This window comes from Terrapene carolina, unplaced genomic scaffold (assembly GCF_002925995.2).
Source record: "Terrapene carolina triunguis isolate 2854851 unplaced genomic scaffold, T_m_triunguis-2.0 Scaffold193, whole genome shotgun sequence".
NCBI classification, from domain to species: domain Eukaryota; kingdom Metazoa; phylum Chordata; order Testudines; family Emydidae; genus Terrapene; species Terrapene triunguis.
Window position 1 is genome coordinate 10655626 of NW_020664544.1, and position 19195 is coordinate 10674820.

The window sequence follows — 19195 nt, forward strand, 5'->3', positions numbered from 1 at the left end:
CAAAGATGTACATCAATTCCCTTCCCCCCTGCCCCATACACACAAAACCCCTTAGCCCTTTGGTAAGATTCCGTTCAAGTCTAGATTGACTTTGGTTCAGGAAGAATATTTGGGTCAATTCTGACTAGCTCTTGTGATTTTATTATGAGACTCATAACATTGGGTGGTTTTCATAAAAGCCCCAGCTTCTGGAGTCATGTGATTAAAAGAGATGCTCAGCTTCCCTATGTTTCTGGCCCTCATACGTGCGGAGAAAAGTTTGGAAGTTAGCTTAATAGATTCCAAGGCCAGAAGGGATCACTGTGATCATCCAGTCTGACCTCCTGTAGAGCTCAGGTCGGATAATTGTCCCAAAATAATCCCTAAAGCTGATCCTTTAGGGGAAAAAACCCCAATCTTGATTTAAAAATGGTCAGAGATGGAGAATCCACCACAACCTTTAGTAAATCGATTCAATGGTTAATTACTCTCACACTGTTAATAAGGCATGTCTTCTTTCCTGTCTGAATTTGTCTAGCTTAAACTTCCAGTCATTGGATTGTGTTATACCTTTCTCTGATAGATTGAAGTTATTGCATGCTAAAAGGTTCAGAGAGGCAAACCAAAAGAACGCCAAATTTATCATTTGTTAAACAATCATGAATTTTAAGTCAATCTCATGATTGGCCATGCTGTTCTTAGATTATCCAGTCCAGATCAACTATCTATCTTCTGCTTACCTCTGAAATATCTGAGTGCATAACTGCACCCTAGGATCTGGACACCAAGTGGTAATTGTCCTTCAGAATCCCAGTTAACATGTTTGCTAACAGTGTCATCATCCAATTTCAACTCCCCAGCTGGGGAAGATGGTGAAATCAATGAGAAACAATTCGCTGTTCCCACAGTGAAGCTCTGACAAGTTGTACATTGGCCTGGTGTCAGTGCCATCCCTGAGAAGACTGTATTTGAAGACTGCAGGAGAAAATTACATTGTCTATCACTGTCAACATTATCAAGAGTGGACACAAAACAAAAACATCTGAGGATGTTAGACAGAAAACTCTTTAGAGCGGGAGAGCAGGTAGATAAACCTGGATACCGGAGCAAAGGAGACGGGTTTATCCATCATCACTGACATTCACATTACCTTATCTTTATAGCTTTAATGCTATCAAAGAGCCATCAGCTGGTGGGATGCTTGATGCAGAATCTCATTGATTCATTGGAACGAAAAGCAGATTCTATCCAAAGAAGAAAATGCTGTTTCATTCGGAGATGGATGTGTGCATGAATGGGGGGCTGACTGGTTGTATGCACAGTTGATTGAATGCATGTGGAGGTAAGATAAGACCATGCTTGCACAGGGTTGGAATGTCATCTTTGAGAAATCCATGCTCTCCAAACTTTTCTATACTATCTATTTCAGTATTCGACATGAACAGTCCCACTGCCAGCAGCATCAGTAGAATCTGGCACGATTACATTTTTGGTGATGGAACACAGAGGAAGTTACACATGAGGCAAAATTGTCAAAAGTGCCTAAGTGACCTAAGACCCACTTTTGAAAATCAATTAGGTGTTTAGGAGTAGAGCTGCGTGAGTAACAGATTTTGGGATTCAGTGGGTTACAATAAAAAACAAATGGACTCAGTTCAAACTGAAAATGTTTTTTCAATGTACAGCAAATGAAAAAGTCATGAGAAAAATAACATTTCAGGTAAAATAAAATGTTTTGTTTGATCTGGAACCCAGCATTTCATTTTATTTCATAGAAGATCAGGGTTGGAAGAGACCTCAGGAGGTATCTAGTCCAACCCCCTGCTCAAAGTAGGACCAACACCAACTAAATCATCCCAGCCAGGGCTTTGTCAAGCCTGACCTTAGAAACCTCTAAGGAAGGAGATTCCACCACCTCCCTGGGGAACCCATTCCAATGCTTCACCACCCTCCTAGTGAAATAGTGTTTCTTAGTATCCAACCTAGACCTCCCCCACTGCAACTTGAGACCATTGCTCCTTGTTCTGTCATCTGCCACCACTGAGAAAAGACAAGCTACATCCTCTTTGGAACCCCCCCTTCAGGTAGTTGAAGGCTGCTATCAAATCCCCCCTCACTCTTCTCTTCTGCAGACTAAACAATCCCAGTTTCCTCAGCCTCTCCTCATAACTCATGTGCCCCAGTCCCCTAATCAGTTTTGTTGCCCTCCGCTGGACTCTCTCCAATTTATCCACATCCTTTCTGTAGTGTGGGGCCCAAAACTGGACACACTACTCCAGATGAGGCCTCACCAATGTCGAATAGAGGGGAATGATCACATCCCTCGATCTGCTGGCAATGCTCCTACTTATACAGCCCAAAATGCCGTTAGCCTTCTTGGCAACAAGGGCACACTGTTGACTCATCGTCCAATCGGAGAGCATAAACAAAGCCATGGGCCTTATCTACCTGGTTGGCCATGTCACATGAATAAGAATGGTGAATTGCAAATAGCTAAAGAAGAAAGTTTGCAAACTGCCCCATGGCTTGAAACTCATTCAACTCATGAAATTCACCGCTGGGAAAAGAGACACACGCACGCCCATTCACTGGAGCAGACCTGAGGTCCCTCTATGCCAGTATCCTGCGTCTGACGGTGGTCAGCACCGTCTGCTTCAGAGACAAGTGTACGAAACCCACAGTAGCAGATATGGGCTCAGCCGTCCCACAGTAAGACCCATCATGGTCTCGAATAGTCAACAATTGGCTTAAAACTCGAAGACCGAGGTTTAATAATTCCTCCAGATTTTTTATTGTTAACTGTTACAGCTCTGGATGTTCTTGTGATGCATATAAATCTCCAGTCCCTTTTTGGAATGTTGCTAATTGCTTGGCTTCGAAGACATCCTGTTGCAGTGAGTTAAGTGAAGTAAGCGGGTTCAAGGGAGTGTGGCACTGACTGTGACACCCCGACACTAGGGGAGTGCTTTAAACGGGAGCATTTTAGTTAAACTTTTGTCTGTATCTAGCAATCACCTGCCTACCTTGCATAAGCCCCGCTGTTAGAGCATCTTCTGAGAGCACCAACCTCATCTGACCGTACCCTGCTTCCTAGAGCTGGGTCCCTTTGACCGCTTTAGCGAGTTCCACACCTAAAAGGCACATAACAGAGCTCCCTGACATTGCCTCCAGTTCTTACACCAAAAAAATAGTTATGTTCATTTGAAATCCCTAACTTGCATATTTGCATGTCTGAAGGTTCCACAGGACTGCTACACATGGAGGAATCGGGGGGGGGGGGATTTGATAGCAGCGTTCAACTACCTGAAGGGGGGTTCCAAAGAGGATGGAGCTCGGCTGTTCTCAGTGGTGGCAGGTGACAGAACAAGGAGCAATGGTCTCAAGTTGCAGTGGGGGAGGTTTAGGTTGGATATTAGGAAAAACTTTTTCACTAGGAAGGTGGTGAAGCACTGGAATGGGTTACCTAGGGAGATGGTGGAATCTACTTCCTTAGAGGTTTTTAAGGCCTGGCTTGACAAAGCCCTGACTGGGATGATTTAGTTGGTGTTAGTCCTGCTTTAAGTAGGGGGTTGGACTAGAGGACCTCCTGAGATCTCTTCCAACCCTGATATTCTATGATTTCACCCTAAGTGAATAACAAATACATTCAGAGGAGAGTTCCATGGATGATTTGCTAACCAGAAAAAGGACTCAATTACCCATTAATTATTATTATTATTATTATTATTTATTTTAGTGCAAAGGAACCCTAGTCATGGATCAGTATTCCACTGCGCTAGGGGCTGTGTAAACACACAACAAAAAGAGGGTCTCTGCCCCAAGGAGTTTACAATCTAAGTATAAGACAAGAGACAACAGCTGGATATAGACACATGGGGGAAGTTCAAGGAAACAACCAGACTATATTCGTCAGCATGATAACTAATGGTGTCAGCACACCCACGGCTGACACCATTGTCAAGACACTATTTATGATTTGTCTCCTTGATTTCCCACAAAAATTGAGTATTCCCCACAGAAAATTTTGACTCTGCCAAAATTTTTCCAAATAGAAATGTGAAACTCTACATTTTCATCCTGATTTTGGACAACAACAACTTATGAAATGCTTGCATTTCCTGTGGGATGGAAATTTTGCTCAGCTCTGGCACTCAGGCCATGGGGCCGTAAACAAAACTACTTTTCCACTATTTTCCCTCAGATGAGGAAAATGAGTTATGCAAGCAGTGTGCTTGGGAGGAAAGACACTTAACTTCTGACTGGTTCCCTTGTAGTGCAGTACCCTCTTCCCGAGTCATTAGACTTCCCATAGATCATCTTGCCAACGATACACAGAAAACAAAAAATCAGTGGCTCATGTTGTGACCACCAGTTCCGTCCACTCCCTCATTATTTCTGGACACTGAGCCGCTAACATATTAACCTGGATGCTGATGAACTCCAGGCTGGATTCTCTTAGTCCATCCTTGGCTGAGTTTCCACATGCAGCCATAATTCCACTCTAGCTAATTCAGAGAATGTATGGCCATGATCACGTCGGGGACCTTGAGAGGTCTCTACTGCTTCCTCATTAATGGGGCATTTTCCCCTTTCTGACATCTATTGCCCAGGCAGGGCCCTGCCTGACTCCCCTCAGCCCCTTCAAATCTGTGTTTCGAAACAATAGCAATGGGCCGATCTCGGAAGGCTCAGTGTGGATGGAGGGTGAAGGGACTGATTGTGAGTTCACAATGCTTTCAGCAGAACCGTACCCTGAGTCTGTAGCTAAATATAATTGCAGGCAGGTGGTCTTTTCATATCTACCCTCGTTTGCTCCATGGACTTGATCCTGCCAACATCATCGACTCTGCGTCTTGTAATCTCCTCCCTCTGCCTTTCGCTCGTCTATCAGCGGAGGCTGGGGTTGCCAGCCCTCCAGGATTGGCCTGGAGTCTCCAGGAATTAAAGATTAATCTTTCATTACAGATTATGCCATCTGATTAAACCTCCAGGAATATGTCCAATCTAAATTGACAATTGGCAAAATTGGCTAGTGGATGCCTCATTATTACCCCTTCTCACATTCACCACTGCTGACAAAGAGTAACTTATTGTATCTCTTCTCCACATTGACTTTATCTATCTAGCTAGCTAGCTTCTCCGTGCTTCTGTGTCTCCATCCCTGTGGTATTTGAGCACCTCCCAATCATTTAAACTAGAAATAATCTTTGTGTTGTTTCTCCTTCCCAGCCTGTAGAAGGAATAGCTTGATTGGTTTATTCATAGAATCACAGAAATGTAGGCCTGGAAAGGACCTTGGAAGGTCATCTGGTCCTGTCCCTTGCACTGAGGCAGGGCTAAGTATTATCATCCCTGACAGGTGTTTTTCTAACCTGCTCTTAAAAACATCCAGTCATGGAGACTGCAGAACCTGCCTCGGTAATTTGTTCCTGTGCTTAACTACCCTGACAGTTGGGAAGTTTTTCCTAATGCGTCACATAAATCTTCTTTGCTGCAATTTAAGCCCATTGCTTCTTGTCCTGTCATCAGTGGATAAAGAGAATAATTTATCACCCGCCTTTTTATAAGAATTATTTATGTACTTGAAGACTGTTATCACGTTCCCCCTCAGTCTTCTCCTTCACACTAAACAAACCCAGTTTTTTTCAGTTTTCCCTCTTAGGTCATGTTTTCTAGACTTTTAATCATTTTCATAGAATCACAGAATATCATGGCTGGAAGAGACCTCAGGAGGTCATCTAGTCCAATCCCCTGCTCGAAGCAGGACCAATCCCCAACTAAATCATCCCAGCCAGGGCTTTGTCACGCCGGGTCTTAAAAACCTCTAAGGATGGAGATTCCACCACCTCCCCAGGTAACCCATTCCAGGGCTTCACCACCCTCCTAGTGAAATAGTGTTTCCCAATATCCAACCTAGACCTCCCTTTGTTGCTCTCCTCTGGACTTTCTTCAATTTGTCCACATCTTTCCCAAAGTGTGGTGCTCAGAACTGGACACAGTTTTCCAGATGACGCCTTACCAGTGCTGAGCAGAACGGAAGAACACTCCTGTTAATACATCACAGAATGACGTTCACTTTTTTGCAATTATATTACATCGTTGACTCATTTGTGATCCACTATAACCCACAGACCCTTTTCTGCAGTACTCTTGCCTAGGAAGGAGTACTTTGCATTTGTGTAATTGATTATTCCTTCCTAAGTGTAGCACTTTGCATTTGTCCTTATTGAATTTTATCCAATTTATTGCATATCATTTCTCCAGTTTGTCAAAATCATTTTGAATTCTAATCCTGCCCTCCAACGCGCTTGCAACCCCTCCCAGCTTTATATCATCCACAAACTTTGGAAAGGTCCTATCTATGCCATTATCTAAAAATGTATGAAGATATTGAATAGAACCGGACGTAGGATAGGTCCCTGTGGGACCCCAGTTGATACGTTTTTCCAGACTTGACTGAGCCATTGATAAATATTCTTTGAGTGCAGTATTAGGTGATAGAGGGACACTACTTTGCTTTCACTTATGCCTCTGTATGTGTGTGTTCCTGCATGTGAAGAACTTACTCAGTTGAAGAACTGAGTTTTGTGTGGAAGTCTGAGAAAGGAAGGACCTGTGACCTCTTATTTCTTGTGGCAGTGAGTTCCACATCCTAGGCCTGCCTTCTGCACTCATGGGTATCCTCTTACTGGTCATCACGTTGATGGTTCCTGTGAAATGTTGCTGTCCTGGGTGTTCATGGATAGGCTGCTACATTTTGTACCAGCTGGAGTCTTTCCAAGGCATGTGGGTTAGTTTCTGGAAAGTAAGGGGGGGCAGGGATAGCTCAGTGGTTTGTGCATTGGCCTGCTAAACCCAGGGTTGTGAGTTCAATCCTTGAGGGGGCCACTTAGGGATCTAGGGCAAAATCAGTACTTGGTCCTGCTAGTGAAGGCAGGGGGCTGGACTCAATGACCTTTCAAGGTCCCTTCCAGTTCTAGGAGATAGGATATCTCCATTAATTTATTTATAAGAGCTCAAATGACCAAGCCTGGAGCCAATAGGTGCATGGTCACTGTTGCCAGGTCAGTGTTTGACAGCAGTGGGTGCAGCCTTCTAGCCAATCATAGGTGTTGTGTGTGTGTGGGTGGGTGGGGCATTACCACCAGGTCTACTCGGAGTCCCATAGCACACAGGTGTCCAAAAGGAGCCTACAACTGTGACTAATGTAGTTATCTAAGGGCAGAAGCCCTCATGAGTGGGTGCCATTGTAAGTTTCTGAAGCACATCTCTTTCCCTGGCAGCATTCCTCCAGCCTTGCCTGGGATCTGATTTTGTCAGCTGCTCTTCACCCAGGCTCTGAAGATAAATTCACAGAGGATAGGTCCATCAATGGCTATTAGCCAGGATGGGCAGGGATGGTGTCCCTAGTCTCTGTTTGCCAGAAGCTGGGAATGGGCGGCAGGGGATGGATCACTTGATGATTCCCTGTTCTGTTCATTCCCTCTGGGGCACCTGGCCTTGGCTGCTGTGATAAGACAAGATACTGGGCTAGATGGACTTTTGGTCTGACCAAGTATGGCCGTTCTTATGTTCTTTTGAGTCTCCAGTTTCACATTGTCTCACCAGCAAAAGAATAAAAAAAAAGTGAGTAAAATAACCTAAGCTAACCTCCACATTCCCCAGATGAGAAGTGGGTAAACTCCTAAAACTCACCTCCATATTCCCATTTAGCTGTGTTCACACTGGACTATACTACCACACACCAGCTCTCCCCGCAGCTTCATATGACACTATCCGGGCATAGAAACCAAAGTGCTCTGCGTAGCCAGGCAGCTCAGCAGCCGCAGATGAGGAAACACAGGCACAAATTCACACAAGATCAGCCAGAAGAGATAAGAACTGAGCCCAGGGCCAGTGTGCGACCTCCCTATCCTTCCACCTGGAGGTGGCCATTCAAAGCAAGGGGCCTCTTAATAAGAGTTGGGCTTTAAAGACAGGTTTCCTTGTGAGTTCAGAGGAAACAGCCAGGCTGGGAGAAAAGGGGACGCTTTTGTTTTAAGCATTTGGGATGAATAGACGTATGCGCCATTTATTTGGTTAGAGAAACAAAATGAACCTCTTGACTTTTCCCCCTCTGCTTTCCTCCCTTCTTTAATTCTGCACCTCCTACTGATCCTTTCATCTCTGGTGGAGAACGCCTCAGCCCTGGGAAAGATCTCCTTTCTCATCCACCCCCACAGCTCTCAGGGGGGAAAAAATAAAGCAGAAATTGCTCCACTCCTCCCTCTCAAATGGCGCTTAACTTGGAGTCTCAACAGGGCTGCCCAGCGCTTCCGATGTATTTTTATTGATTGAACTGGGGCATTTTACCAACAAAGTCAAAACACTGACATCAAATACACAGCAGAAAATTACACCGAGAATCAAATGAAAGGAGGCCAAAGCCTCCCAGAGACAGGAGCCTGTGAGAATGAGATTGTCACTCCGACAGTGTGGGGATGTGGGCCTCATAATCACAGGCAGTGAAGTTCTGCCTGTTGCTTTACATGACCCACATGGAGCCCACAGACCAACACATTAAGTATGGAGACTCTGTTCAAATCAGCAGGAAAAAAAGTTTTGATAAAAAAATGTCCAGTCAGACCTATCTCCTGCTTTTTCAACTGGTGGTATAGGCATCAAGTTACTGAGAATGGCTTCCACAGGATGTGGCCCTGGGCTGTGGAACTCATTGCCACATGAAATAAGAGGCCAGGGGTCTTCCCCTGCTCAGAGTTTCACACAAAACTCAGTTCTTCACATGCAGAAACATACTTTTGCCAGGAAGCCCTGGATTTCCTACAAGATCTCTACCTGGTATCAAGGAATCATTAGAGTTTGAACACTAAGCGCCTGATGTAGAGCCCAGTGAAGTCAATGGAAAGTCCCTGATTGTCTTCAGCTGGCTCTGGATCAGTTACTAAGGAAGGGGAGGGGTTGCTTAAGGTGGCACCAAGGGTTACAACTAGCATCACTGTGCTGAGAACTTCACAGCGCTGAGATCTGCCCAACAGAGGAATTGTCGTCCCTGGGAAAGATAGGGGCTGTCACACCACTCAGACGATTTTTGTTCTTCTGCCATCCTCTGCCCACTTGGCAAGGGCACCAAGGCAAGTGAAAAGTTAAAAGCTCTAAGAAAAGGGAAGATAAAAAAAAAACAAGCAAAGGCAAACAAACAAAAACTGAAACAACCAACCACAAAAGCCACCACCTCGAATGCCAGTTGCAAGATGCGCTACTGAGCAGGAAGGAGCAACCCGAGAATTCCACTTCTCTCACCGTTTAAGTGACCTTCACACTGCTGAAATGCTCCAAATTAGCCACCTCTGTGCAAACCTCTCCTGCTATGTATGTTTTAGCTCTGACTTTGAAGCATCCCTGGTACACCCAAAAAGGTGATTCATAGAATCAGAAAATCTCAGGGTTGGAAGGGACCTCAGGAGGTCATCTAGACCCACCCCTGCTCAAAGCAGGACCAACCCCAACTGGATTCAGTCTTCATGGCCTATTCCATCTCTGGCCTCTCAGCGGAGGCTGCCAACAAAGAGGTAGGTTAATGTCCCTGTTCATGGTGGTTGATGTGATGAGAACACCAGCCTACTAGGAATTGCACTGAGATCCAACAACTCATTTCACATGTGGTTCTAAGTTTCATCTAACCGCACAACTTGTCCAGACTACCCTGCTGTGATGGGTTGGATCACAGAAACCCCCCTGAGAGCTGCCAACTGATGTGCCAAGACTACCCCTGTTCTTGTTTTCCCTGCCAGCTCAGGACTCAAGCACCCTGTTCTGCTGAGCCAGACACTCCCATCTGCTCCAACTCAGACCCAGGGACTTGCCCCATAGCTGCAGGTTTACCTGAAAACAGCTCACAGAAGTGTTCCTGTCTTTAACACTTAGATGCTTAACTCCCAATGGGGTCTAAACCCAAATAAATCCATTTTACCCTGTATAAAGCTCACACAGGGTAAACTCATAAATTGTTCGCCCTCTATAACACTGATAGAGAGATATGCACAGTTGTTTGCTCCCCCAGGTATTAATACATACTCTGAGTTAATTAATAAGTAAAAAGTGATTTTATTAAATACAGAAAGTAGGATTTAAGTGGTTCCAAGTAGTAATAGACAGAACAAAGTAAATTACCAAGCAAAATAAAATAAAGTGTGCAAATCTATGTCTAATGAAACTGAATACAGATAATCTCACTCTCAGAGATGCTTCAGTAAGTTTTTTCCTCAGACTGGACACCTTCCAGGCCTGGGCACAATTCTTTCCCCTGGTACAGCTCTTGTTCCAGCTCAGGTGGTAGCTAGGGGATTCTTCATGATGGCTCCTCTCTCTCCTTGTTCTGTTCCACCCCTTTATATATCTTTTGCATAACGTGGGAACCCTTTGTCCCTCTGGGTTTCCACCCCCGACCCCCACTGGAAAAGCACCAGGTTAAAGATGGATTCCAGTTCAGGTGACATGATCACATGTCACTGCAAGACTTCATTACCCACTTGCCAGCACACACGTATACAGGAAGACTCACAGGTAAAACACAGCCATCTGCAGACAATGGTCCTGGTTAATGGGAGTCATCAAGATTCCAAACCACCATTAATGGCCCACACTTTACATAATTACAATATGCTCTCAGAGTTAGATTTTATATTTCTAGTTTTAGATACAAGAGTGGTACATTTATACAAATAGGATGATCACACTCAGTAGATTATAAGCTTTGTAATGATACCTTACAAGAGACCTTTTGCATGAAGCATATTCCAGTTACATCATATTCACTTATTATCATGCTTTTATAAAACCATATAGACTGCACAATGTCACACCCGCCCTGTTCTTCAATGGGAAATTGAAAGCCTATGAAGCAACGGGCTCCAGTTACATACAGTTCTCTCTGGTCACTCTGCCCAACTTCCTCACCTTCAAAAAATCTGTTGGAGACAGAGGAAGTAACAGGATGGACAGAAAGATGAGGCTACATCAAGATGCCTCGGGACATCCCACTCTCAGAACAGAGCTAGTCAGAAGGATTTCCATGGGAAAAGTTTGCCTCAGAAAAACTTGGATCATTTGAAACTCTTCAATATTTTGTCTAAATGAAAAATTATGGTTTGATTTGAAGGAAAACAAAATAAAAAGGGGTTTGGGTTATCAACTCTGGATGTTTTTCTCCCCCTTTTCCAGTGGAAGAAAACGAGAGAGGAGAGGAGAGAAGAGGGGGGAGAATGTAAAGAACTGAAAACCAACATGTATTTTGTGAAAAGAACAGGAGTACTTGTGGCACCTTAGAGACTAACAAATTTATTAGAGCATAAGCTTTCGTGGGCTACAACCCACTTCTTCGGATGCATATGTATTTTGTGGTTCATTTCAAAGGATAGCTCGGTGGTTTGAGTATTGGCTTGCTAAACCCAGGGTTGTGAGTTCAATCCTTGAGGGGGCCACTTGGGGATCTGGGGCAAAATCAGTACTTAGTTCTGCTAGTGAAGGCAGGGGGCTGGACTCAATGACCTTTCAAGGTCCCTTCCAGTTCTAGGAGATGGGATATCTCCATTAATTAATTGGGAAAAACAATAAAATTTCTATGAAACATTTTGTGGAAAAAACCAACAGATCCAAATTTTCATTTCTGTAAAAAAAAAAAAAAAATCGCAGAAAATACCATTTTTCAGTTGGCCTTAATTGGTGGGAAGATGAAAATCTCCACTGTGTCACGTCAGCGCTGTGAATGGCAACGAACACAGCAAAGCCCTTGGTTACAATTACCACTTCCGTCATGCCTTCTGCTAGAGAGACCATGACCCCAGTCCAATGGGGATTCCAGTCACAGCATGTAACCCTGATCACTTCTCTCCTTAATAATCAAAGCAACCAGTACTAACATCTGAACAGAATCCTGGGTATATGAGGGTTGTTTTCCTGTTAAATAGCAACATTAGATCTGGATGCGTCTCCTCTTCCCTTTGTGTAGGGTCACTGTGCATTGTTAACAGCTGTTTTATGTCCCATTTCAGTGGTGATTAATGAGATTCCTATGCAGGGATCCTTCAAGACTCTATACACACATATGCAGAGCTGAGCGGGGAAACAGTTTTCCCATCCTGTGAACATTTTCAAGATTTCAAAATGTTCCCAGTGCATTGGGATGAAACGGACCTTTCAAAATTTTACAGGAAATGAGCACTATCCCGGAATAGCCTATAGCCAGGCGGTTTGGGAACTTACGAAGGATGTAGGAGACCCCTATTCTGTCTGATTCAGGCCAAGTACTTGAACCTTGTACTCCTACATCACAGGTGAGTGCACTAACCATTGGCTATTCTGGTGTCTTTCACTCGTGTTTTCACCAGAAATTCCAGCCTGGCCTTGAGAAACTTTTCTGCTGAAAGTTTTGTTAAAAACAACCCTGTCCCGCAAGAAGTTTTGGTTTTGATGAATCAGACTTTTCCAAAGAAATTTGCTGAACCATTCCTAACCGTTTCTACACATATATCATACAATGACACTAATGTAGGTGATTTCAGGAAAAATCTAGACCCTCATTCTAGACTAACCTAGACCAACCAGGCCATTCCAATTCACTGTGGGTTGCCTGTGCAGCACAAGCTCCAAGTAAGCTCTTGAAAAGGAACTTCACCAAATCTGAACAAATCAATATTAAAAAAAAAATAGAGCATAAAACCTAACAAAGTGTGACAATGCTGCCACCACCATCAAATCTCCAATTAAAGCCTGCATCATATAGCTGCATGAAGTGAGCTGAAAAACAGAGACCAGGATAAAATAGAGTTAAAAATACCATCTAATGCAACTACTAATACTACTAGTAGTAACAAACACCTAGCTCCTATTTAGTGCTTTTAATAAGTAGATCTCAAAGCACTTTACAAAGGAGGTGAGACTCATTATACCCATTTTACAGATGGATAAGGCTGTAAGAAAATTGCAGGCTGCAATTTTGTGGCGGAAACCACAACTTTTTAACACACACCACAACTTTTTTATAGTTGCTGCAAATTGGAGTGGAGTTGTGAACCCCATGTGCCAGGTCGCAAGGCCACTCACTCAGATTTGGCCCTTGGAGAGCCAAGCAGGACACACACCGTCTTTTCTATGCTGCTGCCCTGCCTTGGAAGAAGGGGCTGGAGCTTATTTGTGGGTGTGCACCCTAGGTCTGGAGTCTTTGTGGGGATACTCAGAGGAGGTCTTCGTTCCTCAGGAAACAGGTTGAGGGGAAGCCGTGGGGAGAATCTTCCTGGTGCCATGCTGATATCTGACACCTGTTTCTATTTTGTGTGTGTGTGTGGTACTTGAACTGACTGCACCGCAACTACAGCTTTAACAAACGGTGGCCCCAGTTTTCAAACTAAACACATCAGAACTTCCTCGCAGCCCTGGAAACTGAGGCAAAGAGAGGGGAAGTGACTTGCCCAGGGTGACCCAGCAGAGCCATGAATAGAACCCAGACATCCTGAGTACCACCAGACCAGAGCTCTAACTGCCTCAGTGCAAGACAACCCAATTTCTTATTTGACTCAGGACAGTCTGACAAATGAGTGTTACACTCACCAAACCAATGCAAGGGTAAGGGAAGAACTCTTAAGTAGCTTTCTTTTAACGTCTCAGCTCTCCAAAGCAAAAGAAATCTCCAATAGCGAAGAACATTTGACTAGCTGCTCTATTCTGCTGCAAAGCGAAGTGCAATCGGGGCCACAAAACACCCATGGGCAACTTTCTAACGTAATAAACTCAATGTAGTCAGTTGGAACCTAGAGGACCGGGCGGTGCCCCTATCACTAAAACCACCACGACAAGAACGTAGACCCAACTTTGAAAACTTGGGTGCCTAGTTATTAAGCAATTAAATCCACCGTTGGGCATCTAAGCAGAAAGAGGCGTGATTCTCAGAAGTGCTAAGCCCTTGTTGTTCCCTTGGAATTCATTGGGATTAATCGATGAATAAGGACTACTTGAATTTGTAAGGTTTGTAGGATCAGACTCTTAAATTCACCCTAGCATGGAATTCACCTTGGTGCATATGGCCATAGAAGAGTTTTAAGTAGTACTGAAATGGTGCATAGACCTCTGCACAGGGGAGCATTTCACCCCTTATATTTTTTTCTCTTCAGGATAGAAGCAAGATACTGTTTCTATGAACACCATGAATCTGAACCTCCGTCCCTTTGTCTGGGTAATTTTAGAATCCAATTACGATCAAGAGAAGATCTTGAAAGAAAAAAAAATAACAATGAGAATTCACTTCAAGATCTTTGGAGGGGATAGAGCAGAAACAATCTTTTGCTCCCCTGGAAAAAAAAATTATCTTGATTCGCCTCATGCGAAGGCTCACAGACAGGAATAACGAATGCCCTTTCATGAAGCAGGAAACTATCTTCGAGATCTAACACCTCTGACAAATACTTTTAATACATATCTGAGGGGAGGATCTTATTTTCCCCAGATGGAATAAGAGGGAAATTAACAAATGGCACATTAACATATTTCTAATTATTTTCCAATCTTCCTCCAAAAGGAAACATTATGATGAGTTAGTGAATTAGTTTTTGCCTGTAAGAAGACTGGTGTATAAAATGCTACATTTCCCTCCTGGATTGAAGATGATATTTCTTTTAATCCCTGAATCTGGGATGTGGACAAATTGGAGAGAGTCCAGCGGAAAGCAATGAAAATGATCAGGAGGCTGGAGCACTTGACTTATGAGGAGAGGCTGAGGGAACTGGGATTATTTAGTCTGCAGAAGAAAAGAGTGAGGGGGGATTTGATAGCAGCCTTCAACTACCTGAAGGGGGGTTCCAAAGAGGATGGAGCTCGGCTGTTCTCAGTGGTGGCAGATGACAGAACAAGGAGCAATGGTCTCAAGTTGCAGTGGGGCAGGTCTAGGTTGGATATTAGGAAACACTATTTCACTAGGAGGGTGGTGAAGCACTGGAACGGGTTCCCTAGGGAGGTGGTGGAATCTCCTTCCTTAGAGGTTTTTAAGGCCTGGCTTGACAAAGCCCTGGCTGGGATGATTTAGTTGGGGATTGGCCCTGCTTTGAGCAGGGGGTTGGACTAGATGACCTCCTGAGGTCTCTTCCAACCCTAATAGTCTATGATTCTATGAATCTAACCCTCCCACCCATTTAGAAAAGAGTGTACCATGTCAGATTTTTGGTACCTCTTAATCCAAACTTTAACTAACTTTTCTAATGAAATGTCTGCAGGCTGACTTGATAAACTCTTTGGGTGAATGCACTGTATTCTTAGCTGTCTGTACAGCCCCTGGCTCATTATGGGCACTAATGTGACAATAATAATAATAATCATTGTAATAATAATACAAGTTACCTAAATATTTATACACTCAAACACTCCTGATGATTTCAATGACTATGTGAGGATATAAGCTAGGTCTCAGTTTGGAAAGTTGCACCATCACAAGAGCCCCCTCAGGCTCCATCTTTCTTATGAGCTGAAACAGACAAAATCTCAGGACACAGATTTTCTTTGTGGGTCACATTTGGTGGGTAACTGAAAAACGGTCCAGCCTGAATGGAAGAAATTCAGAATTTTGAATGTGATTTCAAATACCCATGACAGTTTGTCCCTGGAGAAGGAAACGTGGCTATCAGTGAACATTCAGGGTACTCTGCTAAAGGTAATAGTGATGAGAGCTAGTTTCCTTATTTACTCTCTCCACACCAGTCATGAGTTTATAGACCTCTATCATATCCCCGCCTTAGTCGTCTTTTTTCTAAGCTGAAAAGTCCCAGTCTTATTAATCTCTCCTTATATGGAAGCTGTTCCATACCCCTAATCATTTTTGTTGCCCTTTTCTGTACCTTTTCCGATTCCAAAACAACAATTTTAATATATATATATTGGAATCAGAAAAGGTACAGAAAAGGGCAACAAAAATGATTAGGAGTATGGAACAGCTTCCATTGTGTTATCCATCTACATATAATGATTGTACTAGAAATGATCCCAACTCACGACATGTTGTCTAGACAGGTCAAGCGGATAACATGGAAAGCTATTCATGTAGCTGGATAACACAATACACTCCCTTCTCTTTTGAATCATGTCAGGGATCAGGAAGAATTTCGCACACACAGTCTCAACGTGTAGGGTATTGCACAAGTAGCCAAGCGTTTGATCACAAAAGGGTAGAAGAGAGGTCATGTTCCTTTGAAGAACTAGCGATTGGACAATACGGGACCAAGACGACCACACTTGATGGACATATTGTCAGTTACAGTGAAGCTAATCCCATGTTTACTCCATTCTACCACTGATACGCCAAATGACCTGGAGCTAACGGAGAAATGCGGTGATGCTGCCCGTCCTCGAATTTGAAGTCTGAAGGACTCTCACTTAGTGATGGACAAACCGAGCAGGGTGGGGATGGGATGGGGACTTCGCATCAAGGCCTGGTCTACACTACAACTTTAATTCGGATTTAGCTGCGTTAATCCGAATTAATCCTTAACCCGTCCACACAACGGAGCCAGTTACTTCGAATTAAAGGGCACTTAAAATCGATTTCTGTACTCCACCCCGACAAGCGGAGTAGCACCAAAATCGATTTGGTTAATTCGAATTAGGGGTAGTGTGGCCGCACACCACCGAATTAATGTGGTTAAAATTAATGGGGTAGTCTGGCCGCACACCACCGAATTAATGTGGTTAAAAACCGAATTAATGTGCTTAGTGTGGCCGCGCACAATTGAATTTATACAATCTGTTTCCCAAATTCGAATTATCTAAATTCAGATTAATCCTGTAGTGTAGACATACCCCAAGACTGGATGCTTCTTTTGGAATATATGCTTTAGCCAAACACAAGCTACTGGGCTCAGTGCAGGAGTAGCTGGATGAAATTCTCTGGCCTGTATTATGCAGGAGGTCAGACTAGAAGATTTAGCGGTTCCTTTTGGTTTTAAAATCTATACATCCTCGAGCAATGTTCCCCCCAGGGCTGCAATTTGGAAGCCAAAAGAGGTTAACTCGTCACTTGGACTTTATAGATTCCATTTTCCCCCCTTTTATCAATCTCCCTGTGTAATAAATTCACTGAATCCTTCTAATTGCATATTGATTGGCCGCTGGCACATTGTAACGATCATTTGCTTACCCTTCAGTGCTATAAACTGTCAGTGTGGTTTGGGGCCTTTGTTCTTTACATCAATACACAGCTGCCTGTTTGACACACACCTGTCGATTGCGCTGAGATTTTCCCGCCCAGCGTAACACAGCATTCACTGCAATCCGCCTTTGAGGAAATGACCCCCAGCAAAAAAGCTGTCCCCTCCCTACGTGCTCAGGCATGTTTCCCAGCCTTGCGCTAGGCCCTGCTTACTCTATATAGTGGACTCAATGCTGCTGAAAGGTGTCACTCTGAAAGCCTCTATGTATCTCCCAGGCAGCAGCTGGGCAAGATTTCTGCAAGCAGCTCCACTGCTACAGGCCTGATGGGGTGGGTTAAGGGAGGACAAACAAAGCAGCAGGGGGCAGCCCCACTGAGGAGTCTGAGCCGGGCGGGGGGCACATGTGGGGCACTGGTGAAGGAGACAGGAGGGCTGGGGGTAGAACAAAAGGGTGCCAATGGATAATTGGAGGTTTAGTAGAGAGTTAGTTGGAAGACACTGGAGGTCCAGGGTAGGTACTGGAACCCTGGGGGGGGGGGGGTTAGAAGGCTGCTTGGGAACTATAGGGCACACTCGGTGTGAGTGTCAAATTATGAGTCCCCCCACTCAAAGTGAGGGTGATGGACGTCCTCTGGGCCGGAGCCCTGAAGTCACACAGTGTCCTAAGCCACGAGTTACAGAAGCCCCACACCACCTCTGGGCACCGGGACAGGGCTGCTGTCCCACATCCCGCACGGAGCCTTTCCAGGAGCTCTTTCGGTAGTCACCATGCTTGACTCCCTCACGCGTGCCAGGGGAGGCAGCTGTGCCACAAAGGAAATTCACCCTGAGGTGTGGGCAGCTTTAAAGTTCAGTTAGGGCTTCTGATTTGGGGGGATATTTTTGACAGAAGTTTGCTTACGAATCTTGGCCAGAGTTGGATGCCTAGAGTTAGGCACCTACATTCATATTTAGACACCTACATAAATACAGGTTGATTTTAAGAAATATTGGTGGCCGGCATCTCCCATGACTTGAATGGAAACCCAAAATATTTGATGTTCTGCCCTCGCTGATTGGACGAGTTTTTTTTTCCTTTTGGCAAGACCTAGACACCGCTAGTCTCACAATGCTCTGTGACTCCTCACATAACATCTTCTCACTCTTTAACGTTCATGGTTATTTGGGAACAGTACGGGAGAAAGAGAGACTGCATTTCTGAGGATGGTCAGCACTTTCTCAGCCAAGCAGCCAGCTCTATATGGTTTGGTTGCTGTGGGAGTAGCCCCATGCCAGAGAACAGAAAAGACGCAGAGGTTATGTAATGTCCCTGTAACTCAGGCTCCATCGGTGAATCAGAACAATGTGGAAGTGGTTGATGCCAGCGTTCTCTTCAGGCTTTTGGGGGAGTTTGTTTTTGTTTCTTTACATTAAGCTCATTTTAGAGAGGAGCAGATTGAGACTTGTTAGACTTTGAAAGTTCTTCTGTGCTTCTAGTTCTTGAAACGTGGGGTATTTAAAAAAAGAAAACAGTATTTTCTTCTCCCTAGAAAGATGATGTCTGACAAACTGATGTGGTCACAGGCAGTACTGTGAATTGAGAGAGCTCGCGCTGTAAGATTAGGTTGCAAACCAGAAGGGAGGAAAAATCAGCCTGTGACTTCTTAGCTAATGGGAAGCCTTTATAAGGGATGGTAAATACCCAGTGAGATAACGAGACGAGAGTCTGGGGAGGTGGATAGAGGTCTGTGATGGAAGGAATAATGAAGGGAAAGAGAGATCCCAAGCAACTCAGTGTGGGGTAAAGGCATTTTAAGATGGGGAAGAAACAGAGCCCCAAGGAGAGGGATGACAGAGGGTGGAGACAGAGACCCTGGGTGAGGGGAGACACCCAAAGGTGAGGGACAGAGCTGCAAAAGTAATGACAGAAAGGATGGGCTTGTGTCTGAGACACTGGACCATGATTCTTGAAACAGAGGCTCACTACGTGATTCTGCTACAGACATCATTCATGGCCTTGGACAAGTCACTTAATGGCTTTGCTGGTTGTG

At 44.3% G+C, this 19195-nt stretch overlaps 1 protein-coding gene across 1 annotated transcript in view; it reads left to right on the top strand.

Moving 5' to 3' along the window:
- Window positions 1-19195, top strand: part of LOC112118288 (acid-sensing ion channel 2) — a 1160041-nt gene that overhangs the window by 464039 nt on the left and 676807 nt on the right. The gene's annotated exons all lie outside the window — the stretch shown is intronic.